The sequence below is a fragment of the Nicotiana tabacum genome, chromosome 24 (assembly GCF_000715075.1).
Source record: "Nicotiana tabacum cultivar K326 chromosome 24, ASM71507v2, whole genome shotgun sequence".
In the NCBI taxonomy this organism is placed as follows: Eukaryota; Viridiplantae; Streptophyta; class Magnoliopsida; order Solanales; family Solanaceae; genus Nicotiana; species Nicotiana tabacum.
The window spans coordinates 13830317-13844518 of record NC_134103.1 but is presented as its reverse complement, the minus strand read 5'-3'; the positions used below and the strand labels follow the sequence as shown (position 1 = coordinate 13844518).

Sequence of the window (14202 nt, the reverse complement as noted above, 5' to 3'; positions counted from 1 at the left end):
AAATAGTTTAAGTACTATGGCCCATAGTAATAAAATTCATAAGCTAGCTCATATTTCCTCCATAATAAATAATTGCAAAGACTTTTCATAACTTAGTAAAGTAATTCAATTTGTAAATAATTCTAGTAATTAAATTTCATACTTCTACACAATTCCATTTCATAACTCTTGACTTTACAACAATTTCAAATTAGTTTAAGAAATAATTCATGAACACAATAGTATGTTTCAAGTACGCTCTAAATTAATCAAATCATTGTAATTATGTACATGTTCGCGTGAGATAATTATGATTTCCAAAATAATTCAAGGTACGCGTTCGCGCGACTTTGGCTGAACAATCTTAATAATAATAAAAGTATTATTAATTGTGTACACGCACGCATGATATGATTTTTAATGCACCAAATAAAATGAGTACATGTGCGCGTGACTCGTTTCAAGATAATTCCATAATTACGAATAATCAAGCAATTAAAAGCGGTTTAAGGCAAAAATGCATAAATTTCCATGAACATAAAATGTCCTGAATTAGTAAAGTCAGGTATAATTATTAATGCGACCGTGCTAGAACCACGGAATTCGGGAGTGCCTCACACCTTCTCCCGAATTAACAGAATTTCTTACCCGGTCTTCTGTGTTTGCAGACTATAGTTCAGAGTCAAATTTTCTTGATTTAGGATTTAAAATAATTGGTGACTCGGAACATCGTAATTCAATAATTCCGAGTGGCGACTCTTAAAAAAAATCTCATTTCAATAATATCACTTAAAGTGAAAAAAACTCCTTTATTTCCCCTTACCCCGGACAAAAAGGAGGTGTGACAGCTCTGGCGACTCTGGTGAGGAACACCAGAATTCGAGCTCGTACATGTCGACTTTTATTTGGCTTTATTAATTTTGTATATACTGTGATTTATTTGGACCTAATGTGCTACTTGTTTGCTTTTTACTGCTTTGATATTATTGAATTGTACATTATAAACTGTCTTCTCACATACCCCGTCGAGTCTTCTTGAAATTAAAATTGGGCATATGCTTGACATAGCCCGCTTTCTTTGAGATAGCCGAGGTACTTGCCACCCGGTGAAGAATTTTAGTCACACATATTTTAGGCGGGGAGCACCATCAGCTAAGCCGGAAAGCAATTCTACCGGTACGCTGACCCTCCTCGGCTCGAGTCGTCCGCTTGAGTAAGCCAGTATAGATACCTTCTCCATCAGAATTTAAACATAGAAGAACAAACCTCATGCCGGTATCCCTAGAAGGTTCTCTTTATTTGTATCACATGCATTTGACTTAGCATGGCTCGGCACATGCGCCGAGTTCTGTTTTAGGACATGTACCTTGTTGAGACCATTATGTTCATGTTATGTGCTACTTGTTGCACTATTTGGGAGGCTTGCATGTTGGTCGACTTTAGCATAAATCAGTTGAATGAATAGAGAAAAAAAAAGAAAAAAAAAGATGTGGTCTAGTGCGCATGGTTTTTATAGATTAATTTTCACAAAAATGAGAAAAATAATTGATTTTACCAAACTACGCGGGTCTGATTCACATCGGATATGAGATACGTAGGAAACCTTTATCATGTCCGGCCCCAATTTTCAAAAATCCAAAAATATTTTCCTTTAAATCTATCTTTGAGACATCAAATCCAGAAATTTTAAAAATAAATTCCGAAAAAGAGTTGAATTCCAAAATATTTTTTGTTCTGCTTCAAAAACTTTTCTTTCGAAAATTAAAAAGAAAATTCAAAATCCAAAAATATTTTTGGAAATTCAAAGAAAAAAAATCAAAATTCAAAAATATGTTAATTTTTCTTTAGAAGTCTTTCTTTCGAAAATTCCAAAAAAAAAATATTTTCTTTCTTCTTTAGAAGTCTTTCTTTCAACAATTCCCAAAACAAATCCAAAAACTTTTTCCTTGTTAGGAACTATCATGGTCTGAATTGTATAAGAGTAAGAGTTAGTTTATTTACTTTATTCCTGATCTTCCCTGAACTACGCAAGATCTGATTCATGTTCCCACATGATACATAGGCAACCCACACTAGGTTCGATCGAATGATTTTGAAAACAAAAGTGAAAAAAGAAGGAACAAGGAGAAAAAGAAGAAAGAGGTGAAGAGCGTGTTCATTCTAACATGCTTGTTATTTGAAATAAAAGCTAGTTAAAGGTGGTCGGTTTGTTGGCTTGCAATGGTGAATCACGAAAACAACCCAGGATCACTCTATCATCTTCTCAACCAAGGGAATAAGCACCGCTATTGTTTATCCGACTAAGATCACGAAAAGGTAAGTACATAGTTTGGTGGTGAAAAGTAGAGGCAAATGTTGGTTGACTTTTACTAGGTTTGAGCAACAAGACATACTTTGTGTGAGACGATCTGTGATGATAAGGAGACATGAGAATTCTTCCAAGTCTTTTGGTAAATTTGTTGCAATAAAACTTCTCATGCCGCCAGTCCTGAAATCCGATAACCAATATTGGGAACAGTTTGATCAAAAAGTCAAAATTTGAATGTTGATTCCAAAGCAATCTTATTGAATTCCGTAGTAATGCTGATGTGAAAATGCGTAGCTAAGATGTCGAGTTTGGTAATTGAAAAGTCACTCCCCTCCTTGTCGGAAAAGAGTCTTGATTACTTATTTTGTCATAATTTCTATCATCTGGATTACTTCGAGATTGCGATCCAGATGTTATTTGTTTGTCCTGTCATCAAACCTCTCTATCATTTAATCAATAAAATGTAACTTTTCGCTTTGTGTCATTTTAATCCATTGTATTTAATTCTTCTTGCATATATAGTTCTTTTCATGCCGATTTTAGTGACATGACATGCATGCAGAGTTTTCGGCTAGCTTTTGAAAAGCATGTCCAATCTTGATTTGAATCGATGAAGAAAACTTGGAGTTCCAAGGTGGAAAAACTTTGATGATAAGCCTGTGTCAAGATCACATAGAACCAAAACAGTCATATCCGTAGAGGTTAAAGGTGTTTATCTCAAACCATCATGAATATCGACTTAAGGATAATTGAAAGTTTTGAAGTCTGGCTGGACTAATCGATAAAAAGGGTTTTGGCCACGACCTACCATAATCTAATCATATTAGGGAAGAAAGCCCAAATCTCCAAAGAAGGTATATTCCCTGGAATTTTTGAATGGATTAGCTGGTACTGAAGTGCGTCCTTCCACATCAAGATAAAGAACAAAAAAATGTGGGTCCAAATTGTCAAAGGTCATTTATTACAAATAAGATATTGACTACGGAGCTATACAACTGACAAAACCAAGAAGACAGTCATGTCCATCAATGTCGAACTTGAGAAGAGATAGAACTGTTGGCATTCTTGAGGCTGGGAGGCCCTTTTTCTGCTACCCAAATACTTTAACCCCTTCCCTTGGAATCAAGTATAGAGTCAAAAAAAAAATTGAAGATCCATGCTACCAGAAAATAGGAGCTAGGGCAATTTGATTTTTTTTTAAAATAAAAAAAATAAAAAAGAAAAGAGAAAAGAAAGAAAAAAAAAATGAAAAAACAACAACGATCTTTCGTGTTAGTTTGAGCTACGTTTGACTTGATTCCTTTAAAGGATACGTAGGCAACTCTATATTAGGGTTCGGTCTAATCAAAAATAAAAAAATCCCCAATATCTGAAACTGGGGCAGAAGTTTTCTTTATGAAGAGTCGATTCCAAGAGTTGTAAGTTACAAACCCCTCATCTTGAATCTATTTTGAGCCTTTATGCAACCCTTTCTTTCGAACCCTATCCAAAAGCCTTTCGAATAAAGACCTCCTAATTAGTCTTTAAGAATGCCAAGTGAAGCATGCAATAAGCAACAATTGTCACACGATATTGAACAATGTCAAGTTGCTCGCACAAAATAATAAATGGAAATGAGAGAGTCTTATTGGTGAAAGCCTTCATGTGCACTGTAAGGCGATGGTAAGTAAGGATAAATAAATGAGAGAGGCAGGTTGGTGAAAACCTTTCGAGGCACTACCAGTCGAAAGTGAGCTATGATTTGATGCAAATGATTGGCGCAAAGAGGCCAACATCAAAGGCGAAAGGGAATAGCAATAATAAAGGGTAGATTGGTTGGATAGATTTGGCCGCTCAGTCCAAAATGCATGTCATGATCATTAGAGTTGGCTACCACATTCAAAAAAATTCCCTTCTTTCTTTCTCCCCTCCCCCTCCCCCCCCCCCAAAAAAAAGAAAAAGTGGCATTTTTAGTTAAATACTATTCCTTCTTACTTTTACATCGCGTAATTGTGTGCATTTGCATTATTATTTTGAGTCAGTCTTTGTTAAAACAAACAAGAAATGATTTCAAAATTTGTTACCAACTTTCTCACTGTACAAAGCAAGTTCTGTCCTAGCACATCAAAGAGGTCATACCCAGAAAGCAACATGCACAATAAGTTGTTGAAGTAAAACAAGATCTAAAGGATCATGCAGAAGGAAGTTCTAGAGAGAAAGATTTGCTGGTGTATTTGTTTAGAATCCAGCAAATAAAGGGCCACAAAATTGATTACCGTTTTTCCAAAGTGCAAACAAAAAATGCGGGGCATATGCGGCATTTTCAAAGGCACACATCCATCTGTGATCTCCTCCAATAAGCCGAACAAAGTGTTTCAAATAAATTGAAAAGGCCACTAAGAAAGACTTTCTTCATGGAAAAAATTGATAGCACTACGGACACAAACCGATATCGGGTAAAAGATAATCAAGGTTGATTTTTAAAGGAAAAAACCGCCAAAGCGAAGACTTGCTTTGTAGACAAGGTTAGCCATACCAAGGACATCAAGGTATGAAATAATTAGGGGCAATGTCGGAAAGCCAAGATCTCTAGAAAGCGATACAGAGTATCCGAGCATCTCGGTACCACACTGACAGAATCAATTTTTCGACAACAGTGATCGTGAATTCATGCAACTCAGGGCATCAAGGCCACTAACCAACCACCACTTTGAAAACTCACAATTTTTCTTTGTTTAAAGAAGAAACAAAGCAGTGCAGAATGGCGATTCATAAAGGACGAATGTCACCAAAGGTAAGTTTCCTCAAAATCTCCACTTTTCTTTATTTTTAGCATGCATCACTACCGTTCATACCTCTCATTTTCGTAGCTTAACCCAGGTAGAATCTTTTTGTCTAAGGGGATCCAGCTCATATTTCCAGGTAGAAGTACTCTTCACTCTCAAGTTATTTTACGTAGCTTAACCCATGTAGAAATATTTCGCTTATGGGTATCTAGTTCATATTTCCGGGTAGAAATACTCTTCGCTCAGGCTGTTTTACGAAGCTTAACCCAGGTAGAACCTTTTCTCCTAGGAGGATCAAACCTATATTTTCGGGTAGAAGTACTCTTCGTTCAAGCTATTTTATGTAGCTTAACCCAGGTATAATATTTTCTCCTAGGGAGATCCAGCTCGTATTTTCGGGTAGAAGTACTCTTCGCTCAGGCTATTTTACGTAACTGTGATAATCCGATAGGTCATCTTTAATTTTAACCTTCACTTCTGTATTTCGGGACCTAGTACTTCGTTCAGGCTATTTTATGTAGCTTAACCCAGGTATAATATTTTCTCCTAGGGGGATCCAGCTCATATTTTCGGGTAGAAGTACTCTTCGCTCAGGATGTTTTACGTAACTGTGATAACCGATAGGTCATCTTTGATTTTAACCTTCACTTCTGCATTTCGGGAACTCGAATAGTTCCATTCATCCTTCCTCAATTAGCATACACAATTCGTATCTTTTTCCGGAAGGTTTTTATGAGAAAATTGATGAAAACGTGAAATCGTGCTTTAAAAACTTATTTGAGTTGACTTCGGTCAATATTTTATGTAAATAGACCCGGATCAGTATTTTGACGGTCCTGCTGGGTCTGTATCGTGATTTGGGACTTGGGCATACCCGGAATCAAATTCGGAAGTTCCTAGCTTGATTTAACGCCATTTGTCGAAAACTAGAAATTTAAATGTTTAAAGAATTCTTAAATTTGGCCATAATTGGATTTTATTGATATCGGGTCCCGATTTGCATTCTGAGAGTTCGAGCAGTTTCGTAATAATATTTATGACTTGTGTACAAAATTTGAAGTTATTCCGAGGTACGTAGGCACGTTTTCCGTTAGTTTTTGAAAAATTAAAAGTTTTGATTTTATAAAGCTTGAGTTTCTAAAGTTTGACTCGAGTTTGACTTTGTGGTTAACGGGTCCATAATTTAGTTTTGAAAGTTTGTACACGTCCATTTCACTATTTGAAACTTGTATGCAAAACTTAGCGCGATTCGGAGTTGATTTGATAAGATTCAGACGCTTGGTTAAAATTTTTGATGTTCTTGAGATCTCTTTGAAATCCATGCATTTTGGCATTCAATTCTAAATTCTAGATGTTATTTTGATATTTTGATCGCGCGAGAGAGTTCATATCATGTTTTAGGACCTGTGTGTAAGTTTGGTTGAGGTCCCGAGAGGTTCGGGCGAGTTTTGAATAAGTTTGAGCAATTTGGCACTTTGGGCTGCAAAACATCGAATTTGTAGGCTTGTTAGTATGAATTCGGAAGTTATATCTTTTAATCTATAAGGAATTTGGAGATGATCCAAAATTAAAAGTTTTATCACTTTGAGTCTAGTTTCCAGAAAGTTAAACCATTCATCATTTGGACATTTTTACAGAAAGTTATGATCGATTTATTGAAGACTAGTACTGCAGTTTGCACTGCAATGTTGAGAAGGTCGCCTTTTTAAAATGCGACCACCCTGGAAATAAGCTGAAACATGTCGCATTTTAAAGAGGTGACCTGCCTGGGCAGCTTAAAAATATATTCCAGCTTCTTTTCTTCATTTTCTTTTGAAAACTAGTCCGAGAGTGGTGATTGTTTGAGGGTTCTTCAAGGAAATCATTGGGGTGAGTGATTCTAACCCGGATTTGATTATATTTCATGATTCCATAATTATTTTTATCGTTAAATTAGTGAAAATCGGAAAAAATCTTTCAAAATTGTAAAATAAAGAGTTGAAGGGCGATTCGATATCGGAATTTGTTAATTTTGGTATGGTTGAACTCGTGTTGGAATGGGTATTCGGGTTTTGTGAATTTTATCGGATTCTGAGGTACGGGCCCGAAGGGTTGAATTTTGTTGACTTTTACGAAAATGATTTAAATTGAACCTCTTTCGAATTATGAGTAGTTTCTATAGTTTAATTTGAATTGTTGGCCAATAAATTTCTAGATTTGGTTGGTTTGGAGGCTTGTTCGAAAGGAAATGCTGTGGTCGAGTGATTGCTTGAGTTGCGAAGCAAGGTAAGTATCATGGTTAACCTTGACTTGAGGGAATATGACTTGTTTGCCTATTTGTTACGTGATTAAATGTGTGGGTACAACATATATGTGAGGTGACGAATACTTATGTGTTGTAGTTGAGTTAAATCATGCGGGGTGGAACTTGTTTTTTTGTGATTTATTGCCTATTTAATTACTATATCTATGCTTAGGTTAGGCTATTACTTATTTGATCATTCTTTCTGTATTTATTGCTCATTTAATAATTGTTGAATATTTTGGAAGTTGAGGTTGGTACCCTGGTATCATATTGGACGATAAATACAAATTCCCGCATTTAAATTATATTTTAGAATTTATATTATCCTTGCTCCAAGGTAAGGAAGAGTGTAAAAGCACGAAGGGTGATGCCGTGCTATTTTTATATTATCATCTATTGATTTATATAGTGATGAGGAGAGTTAAAGCACGAAGGGTGATGTCGTGCCATTTATATCATTTATTCATTATATTGTGGCAAAGAAGAGAGTTAAAGCATGAAGGGTGATACCGTGTCATTTCATGTTACTTATGACATCATTTTATGGTATGGATGAGAGTAAAAGCACGAAGGGTGGTGCCGTGTTATTTTTATATTATCAACTACCTGTTTTCATTGTTGATGATTTAATTGGCTGCTGCATGATATTTCTCCTACTGTAATTATCGTATCTTTTCCATTTTGCATGTCACCTCACAATTTGTACATTGTTAATCATTATGTTCGTTACTGCTTCGTATATGTATATACTTGCACAGGTTGTTTACGTAGGTGTCCTGTCATAGCCTCGTCACTATTTCGTCGAGGTTAGGCTCGACACTTACAGAGTACATGGGGTCGGTTGTACTCATATTACACTCTGCAATTTTGTGTAGATTTTGGAGTCGGTCATAGCGGCGGTCAGTAGATTGCTCGGATTGATTGCTTGTACAGAAACTTGAGGTACAGTTGCACGACGTTCGCAGCCCTGAAGTCCTCTTCCATCTTATGCTAGCTCTTTATTTCATTTCGGACAGTTTATTTCATTCCGTCCATTATTTGTATAATTCTAGTCACTCGTGCACTCCTGACACTAGTTCTGGGATGGTATTTAGACATCGTTGTTATTGTTGGTTTACTCACTCTATTTAAGATTTATTTCAGTTATGTTGGTTTCTTATTATTATTGAATTTGAACTTTTAAAAATGGCAAAAATTATTCTAACGTTGGCTTGCTTAGCAAGTGAAATATTAGGCGCCATTACGGTCCAAGGGTGGGAATTCTGGATCGTGACAAGTTGGTATCAGAGTACTAGTGATACAGGGTACCAACCTCTGGTTGCATTCCTTCCTAGTGATACGGGGTGCCAACCCCTGGCTACAATTCCTTTTAGTGATACAGGGCGTCAACCCCTAGTTACATTTTCTTTTCATTAATACAGGGTATCAACCCTTGGTTACATTCCTTTTCAGTAATACAGAGTACCAAACTGTGGTTGCCTTCCTTTCTAGTAATACAGGGTACCAACCCCTGGTTACATTTGTTTTCAGTAATACATGGCACCAATCTCTGGTTACATTTTCTTTCAGTAATATAGGGTACCAACCCCTGGTTACATTTCTTTTCAGTAATATAGGGCACCAACCCCTAGTTACATTTTCTTTCAGTAATATAGGGTATCAACCCCTGGTTACATTCCTTTTCAGTAATACAAGGTACCAACCCCTGGTTGCATTCCTTACTAGTAATACAGGGCACCGATCCTTGGTTGCATTTTCTTTTCAGTAATACAGGGTACCAACTCCTGGTTACATTCCTTTTCAGTAATACAGGGTATCAACCCCTGGTTGTATTCCTTCCTAGTGATATAGGACGCAACCCCTAGCTACATTCTTTTTAGTGATACAGGGCGCCAACGCCTAGTTACATTTCCTTTTCAGTAATACAAGGTACCAACCCCTGGTTACATTCCTTTTCAGTAATATAGGATACCATCCTCTAATTTCATTTCCTTTTGGTAATGCATGGTACTATCCCGTGGTTGCATATCCTCACATAGCTAGTTTATATTGATGTCTTCGTTTTCCTTTTAATAAATTAGATAATTTATAACTTTCTTTAATAACTCACAAAAACTTTCTAGTGCCAACTTGGGGCAGAAAATATTATTCGTTTTGTTCGTCTTTGATGGCTTTGCAGGACCTTGCCGTAAAACACAGATTGTAACGATTAAAGCTTGTAGTTTTAGTTATCTTTAGAAAAGAAGAGGTCTTTTGATCACAAGATTGTCAGAGTTAGTTTTGATAATATGTCAACAACCCGTCTTTCCAAGAATCAAGTTCCAAACTCTGATAAAAAATAGAAGATTTTTCGAGCACCAAGACGGTTGGGGTCGAGCTTTGACGTAATGCACACATCGACCAGCATCTCAAAATCTATCTTCTTTGCTTCTAATTATGAAGTCAACAAGCCCCAAGCTAAAGGCACTTACCTTCCAATGTGGGTTTACACGGTTTAAAGTGTAGATGCAAGATGCAAGACACGAAGAGTAGATAGGACCCTGTATTTTCCTTTTTCTTCAATGTAATTTTACGTAATAACATGATCGCGGCTCAGAACCTCGACAAAACCTCACTCGACTCTCCAGCTCATCATTTCATTACTCTCCTTGAACTACACGCGACCTGATTCCCTTATAACCTGGGATATGTAGGCTAGCCGAAACTAGGACTCGGTTGCACTCTTGCACTCTTATATCTTATTTCTTCCCTTTTGAATAATGATATGGTCAAAAATTAGTCAGATGGATCACCTTGTCTTTGCCTGAAAACTCTTCATGTTTCCAAGCAAAGAGGAGCATGCTGTTAGCACCTAATTTATTACCATAGTTAATTTTTATCACCTTCTACTATGTAAATATTTTTAGGGGTTTAATCTACAGTTTTTATCTTTGTTTCACCTTTTTTATAGGGTTAAAAAAATTAAAAATAATTTAAAAGGTCAATTATTATTATTAATATTTTTTTATCATTAATTTTTTTTAAAAACCCAAAATATTTAAATAAAAAAAATTCTTTTTAAAAAAAATAAAATTCGGGTGGAAATATAAAAAAAGGGAAAGGGGAAGTATGGAATTAAAAAATAAAACTAAAGGGGGTGGGAATTAAAAGGAAAGTGGAAACTAAAAAATAAAAAGTAAAGATACGTGGGAATTAAAGAAAAAAAATAAAAAAGTGGAAATTAAAAAGAAAAGTAAAGGAAGATGAAAATTAAAAATTAAAAGTAAAGGAAGGTGGGGAATGAAAACAAAAAGAGAAAGAAAATGGGAATTTAAAAAAAAACTAAAAACATTCCGAAAATTTCTCTATAAATAGAAGAGAAAAGTGTGAGAAAAAATGGAGAAGAAAAGGAGAGGAAAGAGTGGAGGAATTTTTTTTTCTTCTCCTAAGATCTAAATCTAGTAGCAAAAGACAAAAGAATAACATCAATTTCTTCTTCTAAAAAACATTCCGGCAACTTTACCCATTCTTCTCCACCTCAAAACAACTCTTCTTTTTTACATAAAACAACCCATCTAATATCTTCAACTATCGCCCAACTCAGTCGATTTTAATCCTTCGAGGTTGTTGATTCTAGTTCGAGTTTTCAGGTCTATAACTCGACTGAAGATCACTGTGTGTGGAGTTTCCCTTTCTCTGTAATCGTTTGCAATTTCGAGCAATAAAGGTTCATTTCTATATTCTTATTCTCCTAACTATTTGATTCTATTAAAGTTATATGGAAGATTTATTTCGTTGGAGTGACCCCAATTTTGAGACAATAAGTGTAACAACCTAGCCGGTAGTTTTGAGTATTATAGTCACGTTTCCCAATTTACTGCTTATTTTATGCTCAAACTGTTGTTATGTAACATGTCGGGGTAGTTGGATTAGTGCTGGGGATGTTTCGCAATGAATTGTGACACTTAGTCCCAAGGTTGGAAACTTAAGTTAAAAGAGTTGACCAGATATTGACTTATGCGTAAACGACTCCGCAATGAAATTTGGATGGTTTCGATAGTTCCGTATGGTTATTTTGGACTTAGGAGTATGTCTAAATATTTATTTAGAAGTCCGTAGTTGATTTTGGCTTGGAATGACGAAAGTTGAAAATTTTGAAGTTTGGAAAGCTGAGAAGTTTGACCGAGGGTTGACTTTATGGTTATCAGGCTCGGATTTTAGTTCCGAAAATTGAAATAGGTCTGTTGTGTCATTTATTACTTGTGTACAAAATTTGAGGTCAATCGGAATTGATTTGATAGGTTTCGGCATCGATTGTAGAAGTTAAAATTTCTTAGTTCTCATTAAGCTTGAATTGGGGTGTGATTCATATTTTTGATATTGTTTAATGTGATTTGGGACCTCAAGTAAGCTCGTATCATATTTTAGGATGTGTTGGCATAATTGGTTAAGGTCCCGGGAGCCTCGAGTGGATTCTGGATGGTTAACGGATTGGAATTTTGACTTAGAAATCTGATAATCTGCTGAGTCTTGTTTCCTTCTTCGCATTCGCGAGGGAGGTATCACGTTCGCGGAGGGCATCTGCAGGCAGGTAAGGATTTGTTCTTCACGTTCGCGAAGAGGGCAAAATGTTCCCAAAGATTTGGGTGAGTTGTGCATCGCGAACGCGAGAGGGCAGCTGCGTTCGTAAAGAAGAAATGCAGCCTGGGATGGGACTCATGCGATTGGTCTACACATTCGTGTGAATGGCTTCACGATCTCGAAGCTTGGGAATGTTTTTTGTCATCGTGTTCGTGAGTGGATCCTTGCGTTCATGAAGAGGAAATTTTGGACAATAGCATTTTGTGCTTCGCGAACACGAGGCACCTTCCGCGTTCGCGAAGGGTAATTTCCTGAGCAACAGAACTTAAGTTTTGAAAATGAGACGAAGTCTCATTTTTCCACTTTTGGGATTTTGAGCTAGGTGTGAGGCAATTTCTCGGGAGATTTTCAAGTAATACATTGGGGTAAGAATTTCTAACTCGATTTCGGTTAAATTACACGAATCCATTATTGTTTTTATAATTAAATTAGTGAATTGAGTTGAAAATGGTAGAAATTTTCTAGACTTTAAATTAAGGATTTGGAGGTCGAGTTGATGTCGGAATTTGATAAATTTGGTATGATTGGACTCGTGGTTGAACGGGCCTTTATATTTTATAGCTTTTGTCGGGTTCTATGACGTGGCCCCCATATTGATATTTGAGTTAACTTTTTAGATTTTAATTTGAAAACTTAGCATTTTTATATGGAATTGATTCCTATAGCTTATATTGATTGTATCGAATTGTTTGTGGCTAGATTTGAGGCGTCTGGAGGCCGAATCCTGAGGAAAATATTTATTTGAGAAGATAATTTGCATGGTTTGAGGTAAGTAACACTTTTAAACTTGGTTTTGAGGGTATGCATCCCTGAATTACGTGTTATATGATTGATATAGAGGTGACACACATGCTAGGTGATGGGCGTGTGGGCATGCACCATAGAAATTGTGACTTAATTGATTCTGTGGAGTTGTGAAGTCAAATAATTTTGTTATTTTCCATATATTCTCCACTTTGTTTGAGAAATTGAGCTAAGACTCATATTAAAATCATGCTGAGGTTATATGCCGGTATTATTGGGACCCTACAAAGGTCGTGTTGCTGTTGAATTATTTGCTTAATTTGAAATTATGTACTCAGTGACATTGATCATTTGCATATCATATCTCAACTTCTGTTTCCATTCATTGATATATCATACCATCATGTTGGGATGATATTTATGACATTGTGAGCCCGATAAACTGGAGATATTGATGACTGAGTGAGGCCGAGAGCCTAGATGTGAGGATAATTATGAGATCAGGATGCACGCCACAACATATTTTATTGATTCATGTCATGATTGGCTTATTATAGCGCTTGGGCTTGATCTGCCCCTCCAGAGTCTGCACACCCACAGTGAGCGCAGGTGTGCGAGTGCCGAGCGATTGGGAGGATTGAATGACTCTGAGGAATGAGTGACTGTGAGGATTGAGTGATTGTGAGGTTTGAGTGGCTGGGAGGATTAAATGCATTGATACTCTGAGAGCATACATATGATTTTTTTCACTATGTGGCATTACAATTGGCATGCATAGTTGACATGTAGAGGTAGAGATGTATCATCCCTCATTTCAGCCACACTTGGGATATTTTACATGTATTGACCTTGAATGTTGAACTTGAAATCATGTCTACATTTCTGTACGGTTATTTTTTATATTTGGATTATATCTGTTGAGCTTGTCACTTCTTTCAGCTCAAAGGTTAGTCATATTACTTATTGAGTACATTGGGTCGATTGTATTCATACTACACTCTACACTTCGTGTGCAGATCTAGGTACTTTCGAATACGGCTACTGCTAGATCTCCGGAGTTTTATCTGTTGGAGACTATTAAGGTCGCTGCCTTGGCGTCCCCAAACCTTGACTCTCTTTCCTTTCAGCTATTTGTATTGTTCTAAATTTCTAGACAATATTTTTATCAGTTAGACTATATTGTCATTTAGATGCTTATGTACTCAGTGACACTCGAGTTTTGGGAATGTATTATATTGAGTCACGATATTTTTTGTCAGTATTTATGAGATTTCACTCTTAAGTTTAAATTTATTATGTTTCCAAACATAAAAATACGTGGTTTATTGTGGTTTCCGGCTTGCCTAGTATTACAATAGGCTCTATCAGGACATGTGAGATTTTGGTCGTGACAAGTTGGTATTAGAACCTAGGTTACATAGGTCTCACGAGTCATGAGCAGGATTAGTAGAGTCTTATGGATCGGTACGAAGACGTCTGTACTTATCTTCGAGATGCTGCCA

General features: G+C 36.3%; 1 long non-coding RNA gene across 1 annotated transcript; it reads left to right on the top strand.

Moving 5' to 3' along the window:
• The first annotated feature begins 10732 nt into the window (after window positions 1-10732).
• LOC107795822 (uncharacterized) lies at window positions 10733-13918 on the top strand. The gene is made up of 3 exons (XR_001650252.2): window positions 10733-11042; window positions 12656-12724; window positions 13717-13918. It is a non-coding gene; the product is annotated as an uncharacterized LOC107795822 (long non-coding RNA).
• The last annotated feature ends 284 nt before the right edge of the window (window positions 13919-14202 follow it).